The 25,084-nt window shown below is 41.3% G+C and overlaps 1 long non-coding RNA gene across 1 annotated transcript in view; it reads left to right on the forward strand.

Moving 5' to 3' along the window:
* Positions 1–878: 878 nt before the first annotated feature.
* LOC133958314 (uncharacterized) overlaps positions 879–25,084 on the forward strand; it is a 44,305-nt gene continuing 20,099 nt past the window's right edge. Inside the window, exon 1 of the long non-coding RNA XR_009921669.1 lies at positions 879–1,029. This is a non-coding gene — a long non-coding RNA (uncharacterized LOC133958314). The remainder of the gene's footprint in view (positions 1,030–25,084) is intronic.

Consider the following 25,084-nt stretch of genomic DNA (forward strand, 5'->3'; position numbering starts at 1 on the left):
CCTCTGAGTCCGTCTAGTTTTTGAATTGTTCATTTGGCCGAGTTCTTCCGTCTCTAAAAGTAGCTGTAGAGTGAGAAGTCCTCGCTTTCATGCTGCTCTGTGGGGTAAAATCATTCCACTACATCTTATTGTCCTGTTCGCTCTGTGAAAGGCTCTGTCAGTTGCTGAAGGATGATAAATCTGAAACAGCAATTTAAGGCAGTTTAGTCTCTTGCTTTTGTTCAGAGATTGCCGCTCCATTGTTAAGGTAGTTGGCATGCACCCTGAACATCCCACCAGACCCCTTTTCAAAATCTGCCAGTTAAATAAAGTGCTTCTTGACAGAGAATGGGAATGTGTAGAGCAGATATCTCAGCCAAGGCCCAAATGTCCCTTTAAACCCAATTTTGTCTCAAAATATCAAATTTTTTAAATCAAGATCCTTGAATTATTCTTTGAGAAATAAGTAAAATGCCAAAAATGTTCAAGAAAGTGTAGAAAATCCTGGATTTTCACCTTTGTCCAGACCTCCGTCAAAAGTGAATTGGCTAATTTATCTTTCCACCAAGCTTTGTGGAAGTTCATTCATTATTTGTGTGCATTCCTACAGATCAACAGACAGTAGAGAAAACAAAACCTTCTCACAATTAAAAGCAGTGGAAAAATCGTGGTCAACATCCACATTACAGAATTGTCTTGACAATCATTTTCCAGTTAATAGCTCCTCCTTCAGGGAGCTAAAAATGACCCTGGGCTGTTTTGTGTATTCTCATCATGATCTAACACAACTTACCTTTTCCATCACATCACATCCTAACAGCCTTTTACTCTAAATGCTCCTAAAATGTTCACTTTTATAACTCTGTATTCTTGCCGTTGTCTCTCATCCCTTTAGTGTTCGACACGAGCGTCCTGGAGGTATGCAAAGCTTCCCTCGGCTGGATGTTCGGCAAGCCGGAGATTAACTTTGACCTCCAGCTGGACCAATCAGAGCTGTGTGCCGTCCGCAGTGACTCCCTCAAGGACAAGCAAGCTCTCCAGCAAGACGAGGTACTGCACCCAGTAGCCCGAGGGTGAGGGAGAGTGGAGAGATCAAGGGAGGAAAGAGTCGAGTAAAGAAGGGAACGATAAACGAACACCAGAGCTGTGCCTCAAGCAGCCAGAAAGGGAGGGAGGCTAAAATGAAACATGAAGGCTGTGGAGTTAATGCAAGTTCAGGTCAAACGGATGGAAATGTGAGTAGCGCTCCAGTCCTAAGAATATTTAGGTCCAATGCTGCAGTGGAATTGACGAGATAAGCAGAGACTGTCAGTGGGATGGAGGGAGTGTGAGGAAAAAACAAGGAAAGGAGAAGTGACATTCTTCTGGGAGATGTTGATGGAGGTAGAGGAGGAAACACTAAAAAGCTGCTTGAAATCGATTTAAGGAGTAAATGATCTGACCTTGTCTGTTGTTTAATCTGGGTTTTTGTCGTTTCAAGATCAGACAAGTGTGAGTCAGCCTGAGGGGCTCTGGAAAAGCTTCAGAGGTCGATCAGTTTGAGTGACAGCTGTCACACGCTAAAATACTTTTCCCAGACACCCAAATTGGAATAACGTTCTTTATTATTCTTACAGTTAAAAAAGCCCAAAAGTTACATAACTGACTAAAACAAACACATCTAGCTCACTTGTTGTTCCACTTGGTCGGCTCAACACACTTGTAATTCATATATTCATGTTTGTATGTGTGTGTTGTCCAGTTTGTGGGAACATACATCTGCTCACACAGTCACGTCATGAGGATTTTTTGCATCATGTGGACAAAAAGCAAATACTTGTAACATAAATTACCAGGAAATTATCCTTCATCTCTCAGATAAGTGTGTGTGTGTCTGTTTGTGTGTGTTTGTCTGCTACACAGTCAGAATATAGGGGATAATATGTGACCTTTACCGCATTGAAGAAAAGACCATATATCCAAGAATAACACACAGCGTCTTAATTTTATTCAATAAGATCTTTCACCATATTTATTTACAATTCTCTTTCTTCTCCACTTCACTTCTATCCCCCGTCGTGTTTACGTTCCTTCCTCTTTTTAGCAGCACTGGTCATTGTGGGAGCGCAGAGGAATACTGTCCACAAAGCAGCTTTTTATCCAGTCTGGAAAGGTTTCACTTTGTTCTCTTCTTTTCGCTACATTGGCTCCCATTTGTCTGGCTCCTCTTTCAGAGTTAGAACTTTGATCCAGTTTGACGACTGCGTGATTGTCTTTTCTCTGCCTTTGTAATCTCGGTTGCTGGAGACAGCCTGCAGAGCTCTTCAATATTGAAATATTGGGAACATCACAGAAACAAGTGCAGTCTCCGGGAGACACGCCGCCCTACCCCCATGAAGGAGACGCGTACATAATGATCAGCTGCAGAATATCATGACTATTTAAACTCTTATTATCCTTATCTCTCCCACTGTTACGAATGTGGTTTGACAAAAAGGTTCTCCGTGATCAGAGTTGACCAACGTATTCAAGATTGAGATTAGAAAAAGACGAGGGAAATCTTAGAAATATCTTCCCATCGATTATTTTCTTAGCCACATCCTCACAGAAGTAGCAGGACATTTTTTTTCATTTTAATCAGTTTGCAGCATTTCTGCCACCATCAGCAGCCGCTCCCCTGCCAAGAGTCTCAAACAGCTGATGCTCAAGATAAGACCATTTCCATTTGTCGACTCTTTGATGCCACATTCAAACATCCTGTTCGATTTAGAGACAGATCAACCAAGGCCCAACAGTCCGCTTTAAATTTAATCAAGCTGCACCACGTTTCATCGTTTTATATCACTCCTCTTAAATATGCCTAACAATGTTTTCATCAGGAGCCATGAATTATTCCGGGGAAAACTGCAGAAATATTCAAAAATCTGTCAAGGTTAAGGAAAGTCATAAAACTAAATCCTGCCCCCCTGATCCAGATTAGTACCAGAATTAAATGGCTTCTTTCCTGAGCCACATTCTTCTCCCAGGTTCTAATCCTCCTCTCCAAAAACAAGGCAACAAGGAAACAAATGAATGGATTTAAAAAACAAAATCTCCTTGGTGGAGGTAAAAGGGTCTAAAAGTTATATTATGGGATATTCAAGAAGACTTTATAACATTCATCCGTCGAACATTAAAGACTTTTCTTTTACATTGGGCAACGCTGTCAAATCTGAACCTAACTTGACCTGAGTGTTTTTTAATGCTGCCTATGATTCTTCTTGTTAGTGGTTGCATTGTTATGAGCCTGTTATTTCCTGTACACACACTGTGACCTCTCAAGGCCGTCAGTAATTAAAAATAAATCTTATCATCGTCTTTGACTGTTTCTAAATCTTGGCAGCGCTGTGTCCCCCTTAAGAGACACACGCAGAGGGGACACAGCAGAAAAAGGCTCTTATCTCTTGGCTCTGAAAAGGAGGACACATAGAAACAGCTGATAGCCGCAGAGAACAAACAAGACAAGTGTCTCCGCCTTCCAAGCCCCAGCGAGTGACCTCTTATATGAATTAAAGTTTGATTTGAAGGTCAGGTCCCGTCAAAGTTAACTTATTCAACACTGTAAAAGAGAGTAAGTTGCTCAGCAGATTAACTGATTTCATGCAAACTTTTATCAAAAGCTGTAAAAGACTGGTCGTAAATTGCAGATTGAAGAACCATGACGTAACACAGGGTAGAGTTGCTAAAAGTGTCAATGACAACAACAGCCAACAGTGGGAATGTGTGTGAAACCACAGGTAGAAATGGCAGACGAATGGAATTCACACTAAACTGTAAGTTTGCCTCGCCTCACCTCACCGAACGTCTGAAAGTTGCAATTAAATTTATTGGCCGTCACCAGCAGAGAAGCCACTTGAGTCGGGTGTGCCACTTCTAATACACTTTACTTTGAACAAGAGAACTTTCAGTAATTATACGGTATTGCAGGCACGCCCCCGGCAGCATGTGTAAAGCAGCACGGCCTAATGAGAACAGCTTCGGGTTTTGTCTGGTCGTATGTTGAAACATGAATGGTCCGAACACACACATATACACTCATGCATTGACCCTGTTGTGGTTTTATCCGCCACTGAGGGGTTTGAGTGTAAGTGTGTGACTGGGAGTTCTTGTCTCAGGGAAACTGGTAGGTGTGTGATACATGCAGGTGCAGCAAAGATGAGCCTGAGAGCGTGCGTGTGTGCTTGCGTGTTTGTGCGTGCGTGCGTGCGTGCGTGTGTGCTTGTGCGTGCGTGCGTGTGTGTGTGCGTGTGTGTGTGGGCTGATTGGATGACCTCTGCTCAATTTAATGTATCTTTCCTGCATCGTGATTAGACTGGTATGTATATTTTAACATGCCTGCAGGAAAATACTGCTATCCTCGGTTAAAATGTTCTGCCTCTGATGAGCACCTGCAGTGGACTAGAGAGTAGCTGTGGTTGAATATTTGAATAACTAGCTATGGCAGCACTAGGACATACACACAGGAACACCAGTATGAGCTATACATTTCAATTTTATTCTGGGCTACATTTATTCAAGATTATGACAATTTACTCAGCCTCGCAGTAACAAGCTCTGGCACTGCAGCGGGAGAAATCCTTCCAAACACCACAAGGTCGAAAATACTCTACTACTTGTTGAAGTTCTGCATTTAAAAATTTACTCATTAAACCAGTAATGAGTACATTTGAGTACATATTGCCGATAAAGAATTATCGGCAAAAAAAAAAAAAAATACTTTCAGATATCTCAAGCAAGATTTTTCATTTTTAAGTATATCTGCATAAGTTCTAAGACATGTAAGCAGATATTTGTGTTTGCTTTACAATGAAAAAAATTACAACTGTAATGTATTTTCCATTACTGTAATTAAAAAATAACCTTTACCATTTTAAGGACAAATAGACATTTCGACATTATACATGTCACAAAGGTCTAATTTCATTGCAGCACTGTAGAATTGGATTACATTATAGTCTGTGGGCTACAGGTGCTCATTTGTTCAACATTTGGTGTGTGCCCGAATGAAAATGTTTCAGTACCACGGAGAGAGCTCATCAGTGTGTGGACCTGTGGCTCCAGACGTGGCTGCTGCATTATTCAGCTCACTATCGTGTCGACATGGGTAGACTGCTGGATTTCATTATTTTTCGCACCAAAGCATCGAATTTTATAAAAGTTTTACCGGGGCCGCCCATTTGACAAGATGTACTCAGTGGACTTAGATATTTCATGGGGCCGTGCAATGTTGTAATTCCTGCAGATATAAAGAGATAAAAGTTGTAGAGGATGGAATCAGGTGGGCCAAACAGCAATAGGCTACTTATATATCATTTACTGTGCTTTTCTTTAGAGAGAGAAATTATTTACAACTACAAACATGGTTCAGTTTTGCTGGGCACCCATTTCATCCCTTTAGTGGGCCCCACCAGTCATGCATGAAAATCACCTTGCAGTTATTGAATATGCTGCTGTATGTACCATGAAATCATCTTCAGGGATTATACAATTCCATATTATCGATAATTTATTCAATACTTATAATATGTTTATAAAGATATTAGTGTCCGTTTTATTGTGGACATTATTTCCTTATTGTTCTGTGCTGACAGATGGTACAAATGCATTCATCTTTGGTCATTTGTTTTTGAAATTACTGTTTCTTCCTCTTCACATTCAGATGGCCATCAATAAATATAAATTTAAAATAATGAAAGCGAAAAACTGATGCCTATGGCCCTGTAATAAACACTTTTTTATTTTTTTTACAATTTAGTGGCGTTCCAAGTCCACGTGGCGTACCTGTCTCTGGCTTAATTTTGAGGACAGGGCCGAAAGAAGGAGGAGGGATGTGTCTTTCTCAGGATTACCAACCCCATCTTTAAGGACTGTGTGTCCCTGATGAGTTTAATGTAGGTAATTAAACCAATAAACTTCAGGCTTAAGTCGAATAGAGTGTGTGTGTGTGTGTGGGGGGGGTCGTATCGTGGACCCTTGCTGTGCTGTGAGCAGTGCTGTGAGCTGGGTCAACCTGCCGCTGCTCATGTGCTAGCCCTAAGCATAGGTTGCCTGCCACCAACCGGAGAAGCTGGTACTGCTCTCAGCTCAACTTGTCTTTTTGTGCAATGTCATCATCAGTGGTCCTCTCTGAGAGAAGAGTGTTTCTGCTCATTTCAGATTGAAGATACTCCAGACAAGTCTCTTGCAGTTGCAGCTTGTTTTTGAATGGGCACTTCTGAGAAACCAGTCCTCTTTCCTCCAAGTGTCTGTCAGATTCTTTGTGAGGCAGAGAAAAATTGGGGTTGCTGATCAAGTAGTGCTGAGCTCTGCAGTTGGTCGTTTCTTCCTCTGCTTTTTGTTCTCCTCACCAGGCCCATCCTTTATTTCCTCCTCTCACTGTGTCTCCTCATGCTGATAAAAAGGTCTCCTAGTTTTTCATATGTCATAGTACCACAAAACAACATTTATGAAAAGAAAAAGGATTATGCATTTTTGTTTGGGTGTTGTCTCTGCAAAGTTTGTATTTGGAATTGTGGTTTCCTCGCTTGAGAAAAAGTGTCCGTCGTTGCTGAATCTCATGTTTTCTTGTCTGTTTTTGAAAACTTGGGACCGGGAGTCAGTGTCGTATCTTCTGGGTTTTATTTTGTTTCAACTTTTCTCTGACAGCCTTCTCATCCCTTGGGTTTATAAAACCATTGAGGAGACACACACACACACCAACACAGGTGTAAAGAAAGATTCGGTTTAGTATCATGTTTGTTATCTCTTTCCTGATTCCGTGTGCTTTTCCTGTTTTCTAACTCTTCCTTCTCTCCTCTCATGACTTATTCTCTTCCTTGTTTTATCTCAGTCTTGTTTATCTTCCCTTGCTTGTCTAATGCGTCACTAATCACAGATGAAATGTTGGCATATTATTTTTACTATTTTCTCTCCATCTCTGCTATTCTTTCATGACTCGCTCTATTGGCTTCACTTTTATTCGGTCTACTTTCTGAACCGCTATGAGTCAATGCAGTTCTCAGGTGCTCAGAGGGGGAGAGAGAAGAGGGACTTAGTGTTTCTGGGAGGTCTTAACTGTGTCTGTGATTCTGAGCTTTAATCCCTTTTAGAGCAGGTCGATGGAAGAGCCTCATATCTCACACACACACACACACACACACACACACACACACACACACACACACACACACACTGTCAGTTAACCGCCCTGAGGTTCCTGGGGTGAAGAATTTTATAGTCATGCATTAGTAATCAAAAAAATTACCTTGCCTTAGACACTTAATTTAATCTGAGTGGTTGTGTGTGTGTGAGTGCGTGTGCATGTGTGCGTGTCACTTCCCCTGTAGACTGGAGCTACAGTACAGGAGAACTACTATCTCGCACACTTTTCTAAAGTGCCATTCGTGGACATGTTTTTCAGACTCTGAGTTTAGCACTGCACGCCTCACAGCAAGATCTGAATCCTAGTTCACCCGAGCTCTTTCTGTGTGGGCTTTGCATGTTCTCGCTGTTTCTGATTTGTTTTCTCTGCGTACTCCCCCCCCCCCCCCCCCCCCCCCCCCCAAATACTCAAAAGACATGCAGATTTGGTTATGGTTGATTGGTAACTTAAAATGCTTCATAGGTGTGAATGTTGTGTCTCTGTTCTGGCCCTGTGATATGCGACCTGTCCAGGATGTACTCCGTCTCTCACTGGGATTGGCTCCAGCCTTCACCCTGCGACCCTCAAAGGAGAAGAGGTATGATGGATAGATAGATGGATGGATGGATTTCTACAACATACCTTAGTCAACTGCAGATGTAGCCTTTACCCTGCTCCGTTATTTACTCGCTCTGACCTATGGACATTATGTTTCCTTCATTTAAGCTAGGGTTGAAAATCCTGGAAAAGTATGGAAGAGGTACAGCTACACAGCCGATACATCTTAGCCCCTCCCATCGTCCCACACATCATTGCAAACTGCCTGACAGCTGCTATGAAGCCCACTCTCCTTGACTGGCTTGCTAACTTCTGGCTGTCTTCTCTGCCTTGGCGGTATATGTCTCTCTAACTGAAGACTCCGGTCATGGGCAGTGAGAGCACGAGCAAGGTGAGCGCAGGGAGGCAGATCAGTTAGTGACAGACAGGTACAGCCAATCATTACTCACTCAATGGCTTCATTCATCTAAATAACCCATTAACTCAATAACCCTACTTTTAAATAGCTTACTTGAAACCCTTAAACAATCTAATGAAGATGATGTCACACACTCCACCCGCGACTAAAGTACAATCCCCATCAGGGAGTTATATGATTTCTGCATTGATAACTATCTTTTTTTTCCCTCCTCACTTCTTTCCTTTTTAATCAGAGATAATGGTCCCTCCGCTGCATCGATGTGGAAACAGCTGGCTGGATGTCATGTTTCTGGCTGACCTTTGAGCCCTCCTCCTGTATGTGTGTGTGTGTGGATGGGTATGTGAGAGAGAGGGAGAGAGAGGGAGAGGGAGGGAGAGAGAGAGATTTGCTTATAACTTATCTGGACCTTAAACAGATGGTGTCTGATCCCCCTGGTCATCTAAATTGTTTGATGTCACTCAATAGGAAACCCTTTGAAGGTCATTAAACATTTGAATCTGTGGCAGTGCCTGGGGCTGTTAACTGTTTGCTTCATAAAAGAGGCTTGAAATGAACTATGAAAAGAGCTTAAGCATATCAGGCAGTGGTGTACAGCAATTGTCAGAAGCTTATGTGATACCAATGATGATGTCATAATTAGCTCTGCAAATTACTATTCAGAGATTCCTCTCTCATTGCTCCTCCACAGAATTCACAAATGTGATTGTAATAATTGATCTCAAGTTGATATCAGGTTTTCACAATCTGATTTTCTAAAATGAAGTAGATATCTTCCAAAGGTAGTTGTATTAGTTTGATTTCACTTTTTGTGTTTAACACTCCGTCTTTCTACGATCGGCTGTGTTGTAGAAAAAGTATGTTGGTACTAAGAAGACAGTACTGTGAAATATTTGACGTATCACACTTGTTGCCTGATATTACTGTCAGATATACTTTCGAATATACTAATACTACTATTATTATAATAACTACTACTACTAATATACTAACGAATTGTTGAAAAGAACCACGACTATGTATTTTGTCGTCCATCACTTTTTATTGAAACTGATAAAAGAGTTTATCTTTGAGAATCATTTCCTCTCCTCTCTCTCCTCTACTACTATATGGTCACTTGGCTTATTTGCCCTTTGGGACTTGTGAGGCTGAAGACGGTGAACACGTCTTATTAAGTGTAACTACATGTTGTGTGTTTTCTTGAGGCCTCTTTCCTGGAAATTAGTTATTGTGTGTAGAGCAAATGGCCTCTTGCCAATTGGTTAAATGGTTTGTTGAGATCTGATCGGATTCTTGTTGAGTCGAGAGCCAAACACATTTTGCTTCTTTGTTATTGGAATCCCCCCAAAAAATGGATTTTGCTTTACAATGTGTTATTACATATTATTTAACTGTCAGAGCTTTGTTAATTTTATGTGTGATGATTGTGAAGCAGGACAGTTTGACACTGTACATTCTTACTTAATGATAAGGGCTTGGATCCAGGGGCGTTTCTAGGGACTTTGGGGGCCCTTGACAAAAGGGATCTGTGTTCACCTACACAGATACCATTGCTGTGGATTAATGTAACCAGTTATTCTCAGGGTCCCCCCTCTCATCTCGGAGCCTCAGGCAATTCTCTGCTTTGTTGACTAACCTGTTGTCACATCCCTAAGTGGATCTCTCTTCTCTTAAAAGGGAACCTGTGGCTTGTGGTTTCATTCTGAATCGGCTGTTATTAGTTTAGCCAGTTCAGTTCCTGCTCTTTAATAGAATCACTTTGAATCTGATTGTATCTTTTGCTTCGAGAGAAGTGGGTTGTTTGCTGTCATTACTGGGTTCAATATTTACTTTCCAATTCGACTTTAAAATACTTAATCACACACTGTTACCATGTTCCCATGGTAACAGTTTATGCACATTTATGGCTCCAAATGTTTTTCCATGTTGTAAGGTTGACATGTGTAAAGGTTGACATGTGAAGGTTTTGTGCAGGTGTGGCACTGGGTGTTGTAATTTTGTCAGCTCACCTGCAGCGTGGAGGAGAAATGTTTCACTTCCTTTGCAGCAGAATATCTATCACCCTGTCACAGCAGGTCAGAGGTCACCCAGTCGACCAGGTGGGCTGGGTCATCGCCGTCACTCTGCCTTCCACCTCAGCTGATGTGATTGATGGACGGCTGCGGCTTAGTGTTGCTTGTAGCTGGCAAGTTGATGAATGGCTTGTTTCTTTCACAAGGACGCACACAAGACAGATTTGTTTTTTGGAAATTGCGAGAATGGGAACACGTCTTGTGTGAAATGGAGAATATGTTTTTTCAACTGGATTTCTGTTGTTACAGATGTTTTGCTCTCATGTTCTTTGACCCATTAAACCGATTCTTCCGGACGAGTTGCTCACACCATTAAGCTTTAAACGCTCTGTAATGAAATTTGCTTCGGCAGTTGATCAATTATCTCTTCAGTATAATAACCATAACTGATCAAAAGGATCATGTAAACTGTCCATCCACATCACAACAACACAAACACACACCCTTGGCTACTGCTCTGGACAGGAGGAAATGAGCCATAGGGCTGTTCGGCTTGATTCTTCAACTGAATCATAACTTAGTGGGCCAGCCCGTCACCGCAGCATAATGTTTAGTAAAATATCCGGCTTATGAAGCAGCTCTTTAAAGTTATTGTCCTCATTAAACCTGAAATGGATACAGCTGTTTTTCACATTAGAGCTATGAACGCTTTCCATCATTTTGCCACTGAAGTAGGCCAATGCTTGGCCACTAACATTGAATTTCAATTTCCAGCAAAGTGCCCGGTGTGATAAAAGGCAGGGTTTATGGAGGCAGCATATGTTATAAATTCTTGCTTGTAGCTGTTTTTGTGATTTTTACTGAAGCGTGGACCTTAAATTGGTTTCAGCCTTGGCCGGGGAGGGGTCAAAGTAATCGACCGGGAGTCAAAGAGGACATCTAACATCTTAGCAGGGACAGGGGTGACGGCCACTTGTCAAATGACCAAAGGTTCAGACTTCAATCTCCTGGTTGCACCTGATCCAGCTCCATTCAGTGATTAAAGCTGACACCAGTTACTTTTTGTTATTTCTGTTAGCGGTGTGAGTGTAGAAAATCACAGCGCCATTATTTCTATCATCCATTAAGAGCCTGCTAAGTCATTAGCGTTAGAAATGAGTCCTACTGCACAGAGACAAATAGACAACACAGCGCTGATCTCGAGCCTCAAACGCCACGACAGTCATCAGCCTTGTGAGTTTGGTGATGAATGGTAATTACGCCGAGAGACGGATGTTTGTTGTCGCTCCCTTATGTGTGTCCTCGCTGCATCATTACCGCCCTGGGTTGGATTAATTGCATGTTACAAAGAAGAAGCCTATTTCTAGTTTCCACCCAGTGTCTCACATCATTGCGTCTTCTCCTTTCTTTTCACATCTGTCACCATTCCCAGTTTTTTATATTTCCAGAACTCCTCCATCCCCTAGATTTTTTATGGACAGAAGATAAAAGAATAGTTGGAAACATGGCCACTGCAGTCCTCATGTGTGTGATTACTGATTACAGCAGTTTCTCTGCCTCAGTGACGAGAGCAGCAGCAGCTGAGGAGAGGGCGTTGCTGACCTTGATTATGTTTGATTTGGCCACTTCAACAACAACCTGTAGTTCGGTCTATCTGGTAAAAGTGTTGAACTGAACTGCAAACCGAAAATCCGATAAAAGAATTAGCATTGAATAGTCAGGATTATTATTGCTATTATATGTTACAAAATGTAATCTATAAGCGTTCCTATTATTAATAGAATATTCACAACACAGCCTCAGCAGTGAGCATTCGGTTGAAATTCTTCAGTGTGAATTGAATTGGTGTTTTTTTTCCAAGTAGAAACACTCAAACACCTTCCTACTCTTAATACTCTGCTTTAGAGAATAGTGTTAGTTAGTATGTCACAGATCACTGTGCAAGTAGAGGATTTTTGAACGTCTTAAGCTAAGGTTACGTTTGTGGTTACTGTAAAGAAACTACACGTTTGGAAGGATTTGGTTATTTTTTAAATGGGACAGATCTCTAACAATGTCTGTCCTATACCATTTGTGACATACATTACCACAAACACTTCACTTGCTTATGCTATAGGACCCGGTGCTCATTTAACTCCAATCTGCGGGACAAAGTTGTTTCACAGATAGTCTTTAAGGAACTGATATAGGTGTCAGGTCATCCCAAATGTGCCAGTGACAAAGCCATTATAGCCGCTGAAGACAGAGTTATGAATAATAGATAAGACAGGCTTAAAATCCTGCTGCCGCTGGCCATTTGAGATAGAGCGAAGAACGGGGACGTATTGGAAAGAGACAGAAAGGTGAGGGAGGGTAAACACATCAGGGTGAGCAGATAATGAGAAAGCAATAAAGGACGGAGGAGCAGGGATGTCTGGTGACTCGCAGATTGCTGCATTAAAAAACCTGCATGGCAGATAATGACGAGGGTGGGCAGACAAACTTGGGAATTCCTCATAAACAACTGGGAATTATTTGGCCGAAATGATAAACTCCATGAAAACAGAAACTAAATTGTGCAGAAAACAAGGGTTAGTGTGAGTAAAGTGCAGCTGATGCAAGGGTGTTTCAAATTGATTGTGTTTTCGTGCTTGTGTGATTCGAAGTTAAGAATGTTTTTTACTGAGGATTCAAAGGTGAATACAGACAGAATACCACAGAATTTATGTTTTATGAAGATTGACAGAACTCATTTGTTTGCTAAGCCCACAGAGCCCAGGAGAGACACCCCCATTGGCACTGGAATACTTAGAAAACTTAGAATTACACATAAAATAAACAGTTTACATGAGAGTTGAGCGCCACCAGCGGGTTCTCCGCAATGAAAGGAAAAAGAAACGAGTTGACTTTAACTGAGGCATCTTGGTGCCACTGCAAACAGTCTCCGCTCTGTGCTCCTGTTCTCACACATTGCCTGTTTGGCCCCGGTGCCTCCATAACCTCTCAATGGTGTGAAATGAAAAGACGTAGCTGTCAGTTTCCCTATCTCAGCAGCCTGTTCACAACTTTTTTAAGTTTTATTTTCAGTTTCTCGACGCTAGCTGGCAGATGTCACTGTGTCGTCACTGTACAGATCCTTAGAGAAAAAGAAAAAAAACTGTTATTATTCCAGCTGCTTCTCCTGAGGGCATGAGAAACAGTAGCTCCATTTAGACATCATGTTCAAGGTGGAAATGTTGTGCCTATTAATATTCTGCCTTGCTGCTCGGTGTACGAGGTAAAAGTACAGAATGTACGGTGGCCCTGAAAGAGCAAAACACAGGATATTATCACACGTTTGCCTTTAAATTTTCTCAAAAATAAAATATTCTACGGTCAATCTTCTGAAACGTACAGATTGACATGGGGGGGTCATCATTAACAAGGGTGAAGTGAAATATCTGTGACACCTCTCAATAATATTTGAAATGAGCAGGTTATGAGTACCATAATAAGAAAAGCATGTACTCTTATTCTAAGACAGTGTAATTCACGTTGGCAACAGGCTGATGTGGTGGGTTAGAAAGACCAGCCTGACTCCAGATGATCACTAGTTTCATTCCTACCAAAGTCAATACATCCATTCCTGCCACAGAACATCTCCACCGACCCGACACCTCCACACCGCCTTGTTCGCACGCCGCTACAGAGCATTATAGGCTCGCTAAAATGTTTTTAACCTCGTTGTTAATGTCACGATTTACATAATTTACTGCCATTCCCATTACCCACAGAGAGAATAATAGATGGAGGACGAGACAAAGAACTGAGGGAGATGTGCTGAGCAGAGAAAAGAGAAAGATCTTATAAAGTGTCTTCCACATGTGTGGTTTACGCTTTCATCCTGAAATGTTTCTTTTCACTTTGTTTGTTCTTTTTTCAAATTGGGAAAGATGACGTCACTGAAAAGATAGTAGAGCAGGGTTCATACACATTTTGACCAGTGGATTTCCATGACTATTTCATGACTTTCAATAACTTTAAACCAAATTTCCATGACCAAACATTTTGAGCGATCTCGGTGTATACATGAAAAAGCGAAAAAATGTACTATTTAAGCTAACAGTGGGAATTTCAAAGCATACAGTATACCTTGAATTACACAAATGAATGAGACAATAGTTTGATTGAGGTCTTTGTCTGTTGTAACCCATGGCATGTACTCTTCCATTTGTTGCCAAGCATGGTTAAATCTACACCTCCCTGGCATAGTGCATTATCCCGCCTGCTTCCCCACCGAACTTTTGAATTAGTATGAGAGCGTATGCCTGCTTATATTTTGACCGTATTTCTTTTAAAAGCATATGAATTATTAAAACTCAGCGTAAATGAACGACATGAAAGTATGAGTAACAATATTACAAGATCTTATTAAGCCATCATTTATGTATTAATCCATACATATTCCAACTAACAACAAGGACAAATTTTAGGGTTAAGTATGTAAACATACCAATATAACTGTTCCATGAAAGCCAACACTGTTCCTGTAGGTGAGCGCAATGATGGTACACATATATATGGTCTTTTATAGAGCAAATATATTTGTTATTGAAGTATTAAAACACCCAGCACACACATGGCACAGCCATCACACACCCCACTGACTCTGAAACAATAACTTTTCTCTGACCAGAGAGAAAGAAGTCACCAGCTGTTCAGGCTGCTGGCCAAACGGCTAATAGGCTGTATCCTGCTTATCAGTGTACTGCACACTCACACACTCACACACTCACACACACACAGGGTCGATGACTTTAGAGGACATTACATTGACTTACAATTATTTCTTTGAGACTCTCTGTAACCTTCACCATAACTACTGCTCACCTCACCTCACTCCGACCTAAAAAATGTCTTCACCTCTTCACATTTAATGATGTATACGGTGGGGACGTGTCTCTTTGACCCCATGAAGAGGACAAGTCCCCCCTGTGGCGGTGATAACAGATTTAGGTCCCCACAACATGAGCAATACCTGGACCACACACACACCCAACAACCCACCAACATACACCGAAAGGCCGGAGTGTTTTTTTCTCCTCCTTTTCTGAATCGCGGTCTATGCTTACCCCCCTCCTTGGAGTAAAGACTCTTACACTAAGCCAGCTAAGTGCTGTATTGTTGTTGATAAGGAGGAAGATGAGGGGGCTGGGAGGAAGGTTCTTTGCCATTTATCAAGAGAAGCCAATTCAGGACTCAGGCATTTGTATGCGTGTGTGTGTGCCCCCCCCCCCCCCCCCCCCCCGAGGACCTGAAGGCTTGGTTAAGCTGCAAGTCTGAGTTTAAAAAAAATGCAATTACACAGAAATACAAGGCTCCACCTGTGCTCTTACTGCACTGTGTGTGCGTGTGCGTGTGTGTGTGTGTGTAACCGGGTGTTTAAAACAGGACTGAACAAATAGTTCTGTGTTTGTTTGTGCTTTGTCTAAATGCATAAGTACATAAAATTACAGTATGAAATCCCTGTTGACATTCACAGGAAAAGCAGGGAACGTAAACCATGTGTTTACGTGCAGCACATACATATAAACAGATGCTATTCATTTTTTAATCTCACCAATAAGATATTAATATCAATATTTCAATATCAATATATTTATATGGAACAGTGGGCATGCACACGGTCCGGAACAATTAACACTCAGCTAACATGGAACTAGGAAACGAGCGAAAACACACATTCACTAGAAACGTAATAGTTTCTGTCGATATTTATAAATAAATCATTATTATGTCTTGTCTGTGTTTCTATTCTGTTCCAATTTGGTGATAAGTTGCAAAATATCTCTTTCAGTCAATCTTATGCATTTCAGTTAATTATGGAAACTACGTTTCCCAGAAGCTGCTTTATAATCTCCATTAAAACCAGCTGGGACTGACCATAATAAGAACAAGTGCACTTTTACCAGTAAGACCAGTACAGAAAATAGACAATTGTGCCACTTAGCCAGAATACAACATAAAGTGGTCGATCATGTGCTTTTGAAGCAAATGTCTGAAAGGTGTCCTCTATGCACAGTAAAGGACACTTCAACCTGATTGTTTTTTATTTCACTCAGGTATGTTTTCTTATAATTCAATTCAGTTTTATTGGTATAGAACAGGAGTTGTCTCAAGGTACTTTTCATTGTTAGGTTGGGACATTACAAAGTTACTGATAGAAATTCCATGGGTGAGCCCTTGGTGACAGTGGAGAAAAAAAAACCTTTCTATCTCCTGAACTGTTTTCCCTTCACAATCCTCATTCTGCGTGCACCTGCCTTTGCTCCATTCCTCTGGCCTATCTTTCTTTTTTATATCAGACTCTATTTCTCTCCCTACGTCTCATTTCCAGAGCATTTCTATAGATGCAGCTGATCCTACACCAGGACCTTTCCGTGTAGAAAGGAGATGAAATGGTGGCGTGAGATGAGGAGGAAGCGTGGGGCAGACGGGCGGGGAAAGGACAGAAGAAAGGTAGCATCCGGGTAAAGCTGCAGACCCATGAATAAAACAATTGCGTTTTCCCTCACAAATGGTGCAACATTCAGTCGGGCCAAGTGTAAAATATGTGACCTCATGTTTCTTAATTAAATGCAGCACAGGAACGAGAGGAGGAGATTTCTTGGGACTCTTTGCCGTCTCCCTTCCCTCGAGTGTGGAGGGAGATGGTAACTAAATAAATTCAATGTTTTAAGCAAACATTTAACATTGTAAACTTGTAATTACACAAATGTTTAATGGTGTTTGCCATCACGGACAACTCAAAATATGGAATATGGGAAATGTCCCATCCGGTGACGATAACAAGTCATTCATTAGCAAACTGGAATTCAGATAATGACAACTGGCCATCGCCTGTGTGGAATTAGACTGTGAGTTATGTTTTATTAAAACATAACTGTGTCTGTGAGGGTCATCAATTCTGTTGGAATTCTTAGGCAACTTATACCAAGTGACAAAGAAATATGTGTAGATATATAGCTGGAATTCTAACTAGGAATATATAATTGACCTGGCCGGAATTTGAAGACTACTTTTGTGTACACCTCAAATGTTTTGCACACTCACATGTATACACACACACATATGAGGATACACATGTCTAAATCCAGTTTTCAGAGCTTTGAAGTCCTTTTTGTCATTAATTCAAATATGTGGGCATCATACTCACAATGTGTTTACAAGTTTGTTCTGCATTAGACTTTGAATAACCAGAGTCTCAACACATGATATATGATAATGGTAACATACACATACACACACACACACACAGACACACACACACATACACACACGTATACACAGTCAAGCTTCTACAAAAGTTACAAAATTTAAAAACAGTAACACACTATGTTGCAGTGAAATTGGATTTGTAGATCTTATCAGGTGTATTTCTTCTGTTGCAGTGATGAAAGGTCTAAGTACAGTGTTTATATTTGAACACATCAGTATGATTAACATCACTTGTCTCAGACCTCATTTGTACCGTCTAGTTGCACAGTCAGTAACCTACTCAGTAGGAGTTGTAGTTCACTATAATGACTCCCTAGTGGCTTCCTTAAGCTAAGGAGAGAGAGAAAGAGAGGATGTGGCTCTGTGTTTCTTGCACAGAGCCACCGATCATTAAACATTCAACACTGCAACACCCAGATTATCTCTTTCTTTCTTATTCGCTTAGAAGTGACAGAGACAAACACACGACATAAACAGATACAAACAAGCTGCTATTATAACTTTTGGACATGATTCACCTTTTGACATGAATGTAGTTTAATTTAATGGAAAGTTAGTTTATCATAGAGGAAGTTCTTTAAGGATGAATTAATAAAATGTCTGTGAAAGAAAATCACTACTGGAGGATATACTTATTCTGGATCCCTGATTCCATTAGCATACACTGTATCTGAGCAAAATATTTTAAAGGTGTCAGCCCTTTACTATTTATTGTATTTAGTATTTACTCAGTCGTTGGTCCCGCATTGAGTTTGCGAGGTTAATAAAATGTCCTTTCGTGGAGATCATAATTTAATCTAGCATCTATGCAGCTGTGAGCTACTGTGAAATCCAGTCATCTATCCAACCACATCCACACTGTCACATCTCCAAATCTAATATGCCGGTTAACTGTGCCATGAAGGCAGCAAATGAACTACTATCAAATGGTTTCTACCAGTCTATCGTGTAATAGATACAGAGGAGTGGGACTAAAATACTCCCCCCTGTCCAGCTGAAGCAGCAGCTGTTGTCGGAGTGCAACGGATGCATGTTACCTGCAGAACCACGGGGAGGACGTCAGCTGGACCATCTGGCTTCCACAGTACAAACCAGCGGCAAAACCCTGTGTTGCTGTGGAAACACTGGGCTTCAATGTCCCATGTAGTCATCATAGGATGCCAGCTTACATACTGCCATTATTACTATTGCCCAGGAGGTTACGTTTTTATACAAATCTGTTTGTGTTCTGTTTTTCTGCAGGATTACACAAAAATGACTTTTTTTTTTACACTTTCACATTGCAAGATCGATTGTAGAATAATTCACGGATGTTGATGAGAAAAACTGGGGAACTGATATTTATGTTAGTGTTTGCAATTTACTGCAGATCCAAATAGAAATCTGGATAGTGAATTTAAATGTGGTTTCATTAGGGGACTGTCAGTGGATGTATACCATTCTAGTTTTCACATGGAAACTTCGGGAAATTGCTTGAAAATGACAAAAATCATCATCATTCATTCAGCAGTTGACAGCTCAATAAAGTGAAATTATTCCTAAATCTGATGGGTTATATCCCGTTTTCCATCTTTGATACGTTTTCCTCCAATGTCTCACATGACATGGAACAGGAATGAATCATTAAACACATTATTTCATTCATTTAGTGTTGTGCACTGTCCACTCCTGAGTGGCTAGTTCTAGTAGTTTATTTCCATATAGCAAATACAGCAAAGACCATAACCCTGCAAATCCCTGCAACCTCAAGTTACATCTTTCACCAAATAGCAAACACATCATTCAGGTTGACAGCTTTCTAAATCTGCGCCTCACGCCTCCCTGTCCAGACGGTGGAGGGAGGGAGGGAGAGAGAGAGGGAGGGAGGGAGGGAGAGAGAGAGAGCGATGAAATACACGGACATGACTGTTTTTTATTAGATGTGAGAGTAGAAATAGACAGGAGCAATAAAAGGAGGATATGAGTGCAAAAGGCAGTTTGATATTCTTGTAATCACTTTGAAGGGTTAGCGTGTCATCAGGCCGAAGCTTCCTTAAATATTACTGGTGGTCTGACAAAAGAAAGGTCATTTCTCAGACTATGAGGGGAATAATAAGAGAGCTGGTTCGCAACAAGAGAACCTGTGCCTCACGTTTGATGTGTGGACTTTTAAAGGCCTTGTCAGCTTCCAGACAGAGAGGGTCTAGCGAAAGACACTTGCCCAACGGCATTATGGGAAGTTTAAGCATGCCGCATGGACTAATGGTCAGGATATCCCAACCTCCGCTGCATCCCTTCTGACCACACTTATTTTTAATCCCCCTCCTGTGACTCTTTCAACTAAATAAAACATGTGCGGCCATGTTGCTGGAGTGGCCCCTCGAAGTGCTGCTTGTTTAAAGAGAGCTTGTCATAATTTACGCAGTGCACACTTCCGTGCACGGTTCAAACTGAGGTCAGGATTTAACAGCAACATGCTCGAGCTGGTGGGAAACATCGAGATGGTAAATATTTTTTTCGAAAAAGAGAAGAAAATTCCTTCACATAATTTATAAATTCATCCGTATCTAATACACGCACCGAGACACCATCAATTATTCGTAATAATTTTCTATTAAAGAGCCACTTAATTGGCGTAATGCATCTGAGGCGGTGGAATAGATGAGGGAAGGACAGGATGCTGCCTGTTCGTCTTCTCTCCTGGAATTTATCACTCTCACATGCCCTCACTCTCGTTCTTTCCCTTTCAGCCTGTATAATTTTCCCTCGATGTGTTTGGAATTAGATGTCACATCAAATAGGCTATCTGGTATCCGCAGGCTGCGTGTCTCTGTGTGTGTGTGTGTGTGGGGGGGGGGGGGGGGGGTAGCAGGGCAGTAGTATTCGCATTAAATTAATCTCTGCCTTGACTCCAGTGTCCAGAATGAGTAGTGGGGGTTATTATATATCTGATAGTCAAGCAGTACATACGTCATTATCACTGACCTTTCTTTCCTCTGAATGGCCTTCATCCCCTCTCGTCTGCAGCCGTTTAAAGCAAGCAGCGGCAGCATTCTGTTGATATATGTTTGTTTTTTTACATTTTGTGGTCGGCTGTAGTATATAAGAAACCCAGTGCAGCTCTGTCCCCAAAGCCCCTGACATTTCACACAGTTTCCCTCAAAGTGGAAACATCATGAGCTGGTGGTGCGGAGCTGCAGAGACGTTGCTGATTTAAATGCTCAGCACACACAACGTTTGGGCAGCCGGACATAATTTGGTGCATTATTATCCATGTAGCTCACATTATGCATAAATACTGTATAGTATCAGTGTTGGAATTATTGTGCAAGAACAGGAAAGCAACTTGTGCAGTTTTAACTTTGTTTTCTACTATGTGATGCAACGTGTGTTTTATTGTCCCTGAAAGACTCCGCTCCCCAGTGAGAGCTAATGAGGATTTGTGCTGCTGCGGAATTTTGCGAAATCTAGCTGCTCATCTGTCGACCCACTCTAGTGTGACATGCCTCATGAATATTTGAAAATATATCTCAGCCACATTTTCATAGTGGGTTCAGGTAAAGTGTCTACGAGGAGCTCAGCACTGATACCTATTCAATTTAAGGTCATTGTCAGAAACAATTTTAAGAATTACATACAATTACAAGACGTTGGCTTATAACGATGCATATTGTAATAAAAATACACTATTCTCAGTGGTGGCTTCAGTTATTGTAAACATAATATGAACTGCAAGAGAGCATTATCCCCACCATCATCTGAACACAGTAACAAAGAGCATACTCACAAAAGTCCGTCTGAGTGAGCGAGTAAGTCAGTGTCTAAGTAAAAAAAAAAAAACCTCTGATGTCCATAATCTGATGTATGCACCTACATTCTCCAGTTCACTTTCATCCTTGTTAAATTGAAATAATAAAGTTGTGAATAATGTGAAGGAAGGCTGCTGCAGATTACAGGAGAAGGACTCCTGCTCTTATTGAGAAGATTTGCTCTATGTGGGGGTAAATTTGAAGATTGTTGCTTACGTGTGATCTCCGTATGCAGCCATCTTCCTCTCCTTTTATCCCTCTCAGTTTCTTGCAGGTCTCATCTATTTTTGCTTAGAAACAAAGATGGAAAACATCCCATACACAGGAGTCCAAAAAACCTTTATAATGTATCTGTATAGTTGGAATATCGGCACAATGTCTACCATGAGTCCCATGATTCTGGTACAGTGACTTTTATCTACGAGAGGACGGAGCCGTAAAAGTTGTTGCCTGCTAGAAGAAACTTCTAAAACCGTTTATTATCTACACCTCTTCATGTGACCCTGGCCAAACAGAACATTTTTTGGAAATAGCAGTAATGCTGAATGTGTTTTTAATTAAAGCTGCATTGGCTCACCTCAGTGATAATGCTTTTTAGATGTAGTCTTTACAGTAGAGGCCATCTACTGTTGACTCGGTTGAAAGCTTCTTTGACCCAGTTTTGTGTTTTCATTATTAGCAGCTTACCACAGTGAGTTCAGCTCATATGTACTGGGACATGGGTTTTTATTAGAAACAGGATGGCTTCTATCTGTATCTAAACACAAAAGTGACAGGAAACTTCAACCCACTATAAAAAAAACACACAAGCCAATCACACTACTTAGTTTAGTGTGGTGCCTGTTGCAGTTCATGAGCAACAACAAAAAGTCACAGGTGGTGGTGAACATCACAGTTTAGCATGGGCACAAATAACGTGTGTCTTTGAAAACTTTCACTAACCCTGTTTACACCTACAGGTGTGAAATGTGTCTCAGTTGACGGTCAGGACCAAGAAACCAATAGTTAGCCATTCTAGAAAGAACTGATCAGCGGTTCAGTTCATTTCCAGTGGTACAACATTGTTTGGATAGTTACGAATTTCGGACCAGTTGCAGGACAGTCAGACATCATTAAACAATCAGTAAAACAAGTGGGAGCAGTCCACGGGATGATTTCTAGTCCTAGCTTCTGACGATACAATATCTGAATGACCAGGACGTTTATTTAGCTGGTAGAAATATCGCAATGATATTGCAGGTGCACCGAAATGAACAGGTTGATACATTTGTCTTCATTCAGATGCAAAGACCATGGGTGATGATGACGGGACATGTATATGTCCTACAAAAGTCCTTAGTCCACTTGCCATATTGCAATATGTAACCAAAACGTAAACAGTGTAACAAAGACGTGAACCTTGTTGTAGACTTCCAGGTGTGAAAGCCCCCCCAGTCATTGGAAGGCTGGTTGATGTCATGAAACCCCTGGCTGACATGGATATGACACTGATACACACTGCTGCTACACAATGCTTTTAAAACCACTCTGCAGTGGAATATTTCATTTTGCTCCAGACAGGTACATCAGTGCCCTTCTAGTGCTTTTTGTGTGTGTGTGTGTGTTTAGAGGGGTCTGATTAGATGACGGTCAGTTTGAGTTTGGCAAAAAGAAGCCGTGTCAATGGGGGAAAAAAGAAATGTGACAGAGAGAAAGAGGTGTGGAGGCATACACAAATTGTTGGTGTGGAGAAGTGAGTGTAGCCCACAGAGTTGGTGCAGCACTGGGCGCTGAGCTGTGAAAAGCCAGAGCAGAGGACTGACTGAGCTGCTTTGTCGATCCGCAGTGGGAGAGAGGATTTTTTTTCCTTTCACTAGATTGAGCCACTTTGATCAACTGGAGGGTTTTTCAGTTGTGGGTCATAAGGCAGGTTCTCTACTGAAGGAAGAGAGATGTCGACAGCTGTTTCCTGACTTTTCTGTCACATCAATGCAAGAGCATCACAGCTGTTGAGGAGCAACAGCAGTCATGTATACGTGTGAGATGAGAGTATCATTCAGATGTCCTTGATCCTGCTTACAAGAATCCATATCCTGGCACAGATTCTTGAAACAGAGTATTGAAGATTTTGTGTAGGAGGGAAAAAACACAAAATATCTTTCCACCTGACAGATTTAGTTCCACGCAGCGTCTGTGTGCCGCACATCTGTTTTGCCAAGATTCATATCTGTCCTTTGATGTGTCAAAAAGCATTCAGGTGCAGACACACACTTTGATCATACACCAATTTGTCTGTAATCGCGCCAAGAGATAAAGAAGCAATGAAAGCTACGTTGGATAGATGGCTGCTGCGTGGGTGGGTGGAGAGGGGAACAGTTTTCAGAGCATAACCCTCTAATCAGTATTTAACTTCAAACATTTGCTTGTCGACTAATTGAGGATGACATACGAAGAGAGGCTCGCCCGCTCGCCGTGTGTAATTGGAGGCTAATTCTCTGTGATCTGTCTCATCTCGATGGGACAGATCACTGGTCCGGGGAGGGGAGATAATCAAGTGAACAAATCACTGTAGTCTGTCTCCGAATTGCTGTTGAACCGCTGGACCTGATAAGCCGGGATGATTAAAGACAAGTGCGGCACAACATAACTGCACGCCGCATCGTTTACCGCCTTTCAATCTCAGTCAGGTAAACCAGATTATTCCGCCCTGTGAGAGAGCACGATAATGCAGTTAATTAGAGAGCCCGTCTGTGTTTCACTCGCACGTCAATCTCTGCTCCACTGGATACTGATTCTCTTCCGTGTGCCTCAGTGATCATACACTCATTTACTGCATCTGGAAAAATGTACCTCTCCAAAGAGCCACTTTTAAATTACTTTGATTTAGGAATTATAAGAAAATGAAATTACATTTTTTGTTTATGAGCAATATCAGTTAACTTGGGCAGCTATCGGTTCATGTTTGTTTACATTGTTTTCAGTTGATCCAGTTTGAGATTCACATTACAATGTAGGGGGCGCACTAGAGACTTCTGTTTGAGGTACTGAAGTCCTGTCGTCAGCACCTACATGGGCTGCGGTTACCTTTACTTGACATCGATTGATTTGTAGACCATTGTGCTTCAGACATCGGCATTCTGACGATTTCGACTCAACTTTCTGAGCGCTCAAAAAAAAGGTCACACTGCAAATGTTCTTACCATGGTTCACCGTGGCTCATCCGGACTGAGACAACCTCTTTTGGTCGGACTACACTTTGGTCCGTTGGTCCGGATCCTTTTCCAAGAACCTTTTTGAACCTGTTGTTTTGTTTTTGGACCAAGCTAAAAAGTCAGACGGTTTGGACCAAACAAGGCAGCCCCCTAAAGTGTTAACAATGCTTGGGACTATTTATGTTCTAAATTCACTGAAGAAATAGATGGCTATGCTTTATAGAAAACTACCAAAGTCAAGGGAGAAAGCTTCTAGTGGTTATTAGCTATTTATAATCGTAATTTCAAATCACTTATGTTCTTCTACTAACAGTTTGCTTTCTGAACCTCCGCAGGTTTCGCTCTCAAGTGACAGGGGTCCGGATATTCAGTCATCCAGAACAAAGTGGGCTTTTATGGAGGCCTGAGTTAATAACGCTCATCTGAGTCAGAGGTTCAACTGAATAGCTGCTTAAAGGGCAGCTTGAGAAATAAAAGGCTTCTTTAACTTTGAATCCCGCAGAGCTAATGGCACAGTCTTAGACAAAATATAGAGTTGAACATTCACACAATTGGTCCCTTTTGGTTATTTTAAGAAGAAAAATGAGCCTCAGTGTTCTTTACCTCACTGGAAAGTACTTTTCATTCCTTTTACAAGAATCAGATCACGTGGCATCGAAAATGAACTAACTTTTTATATTTATGGTTATGCAAGATATCCCGGATGTCATTTCATAAGTAGTTCTTGTTTAATATATGAAACTCTTAATTTGACCTTTCCCATC

This window comes from Platichthys flesus, chromosome 8 (assembly GCF_949316205.1).
Source record: "Platichthys flesus chromosome 8, fPlaFle2.1, whole genome shotgun sequence".
NCBI classification, from domain to species: domain Eukaryota; kingdom Metazoa; phylum Chordata; class Actinopteri; order Pleuronectiformes; family Pleuronectidae; genus Platichthys; species Platichthys flesus.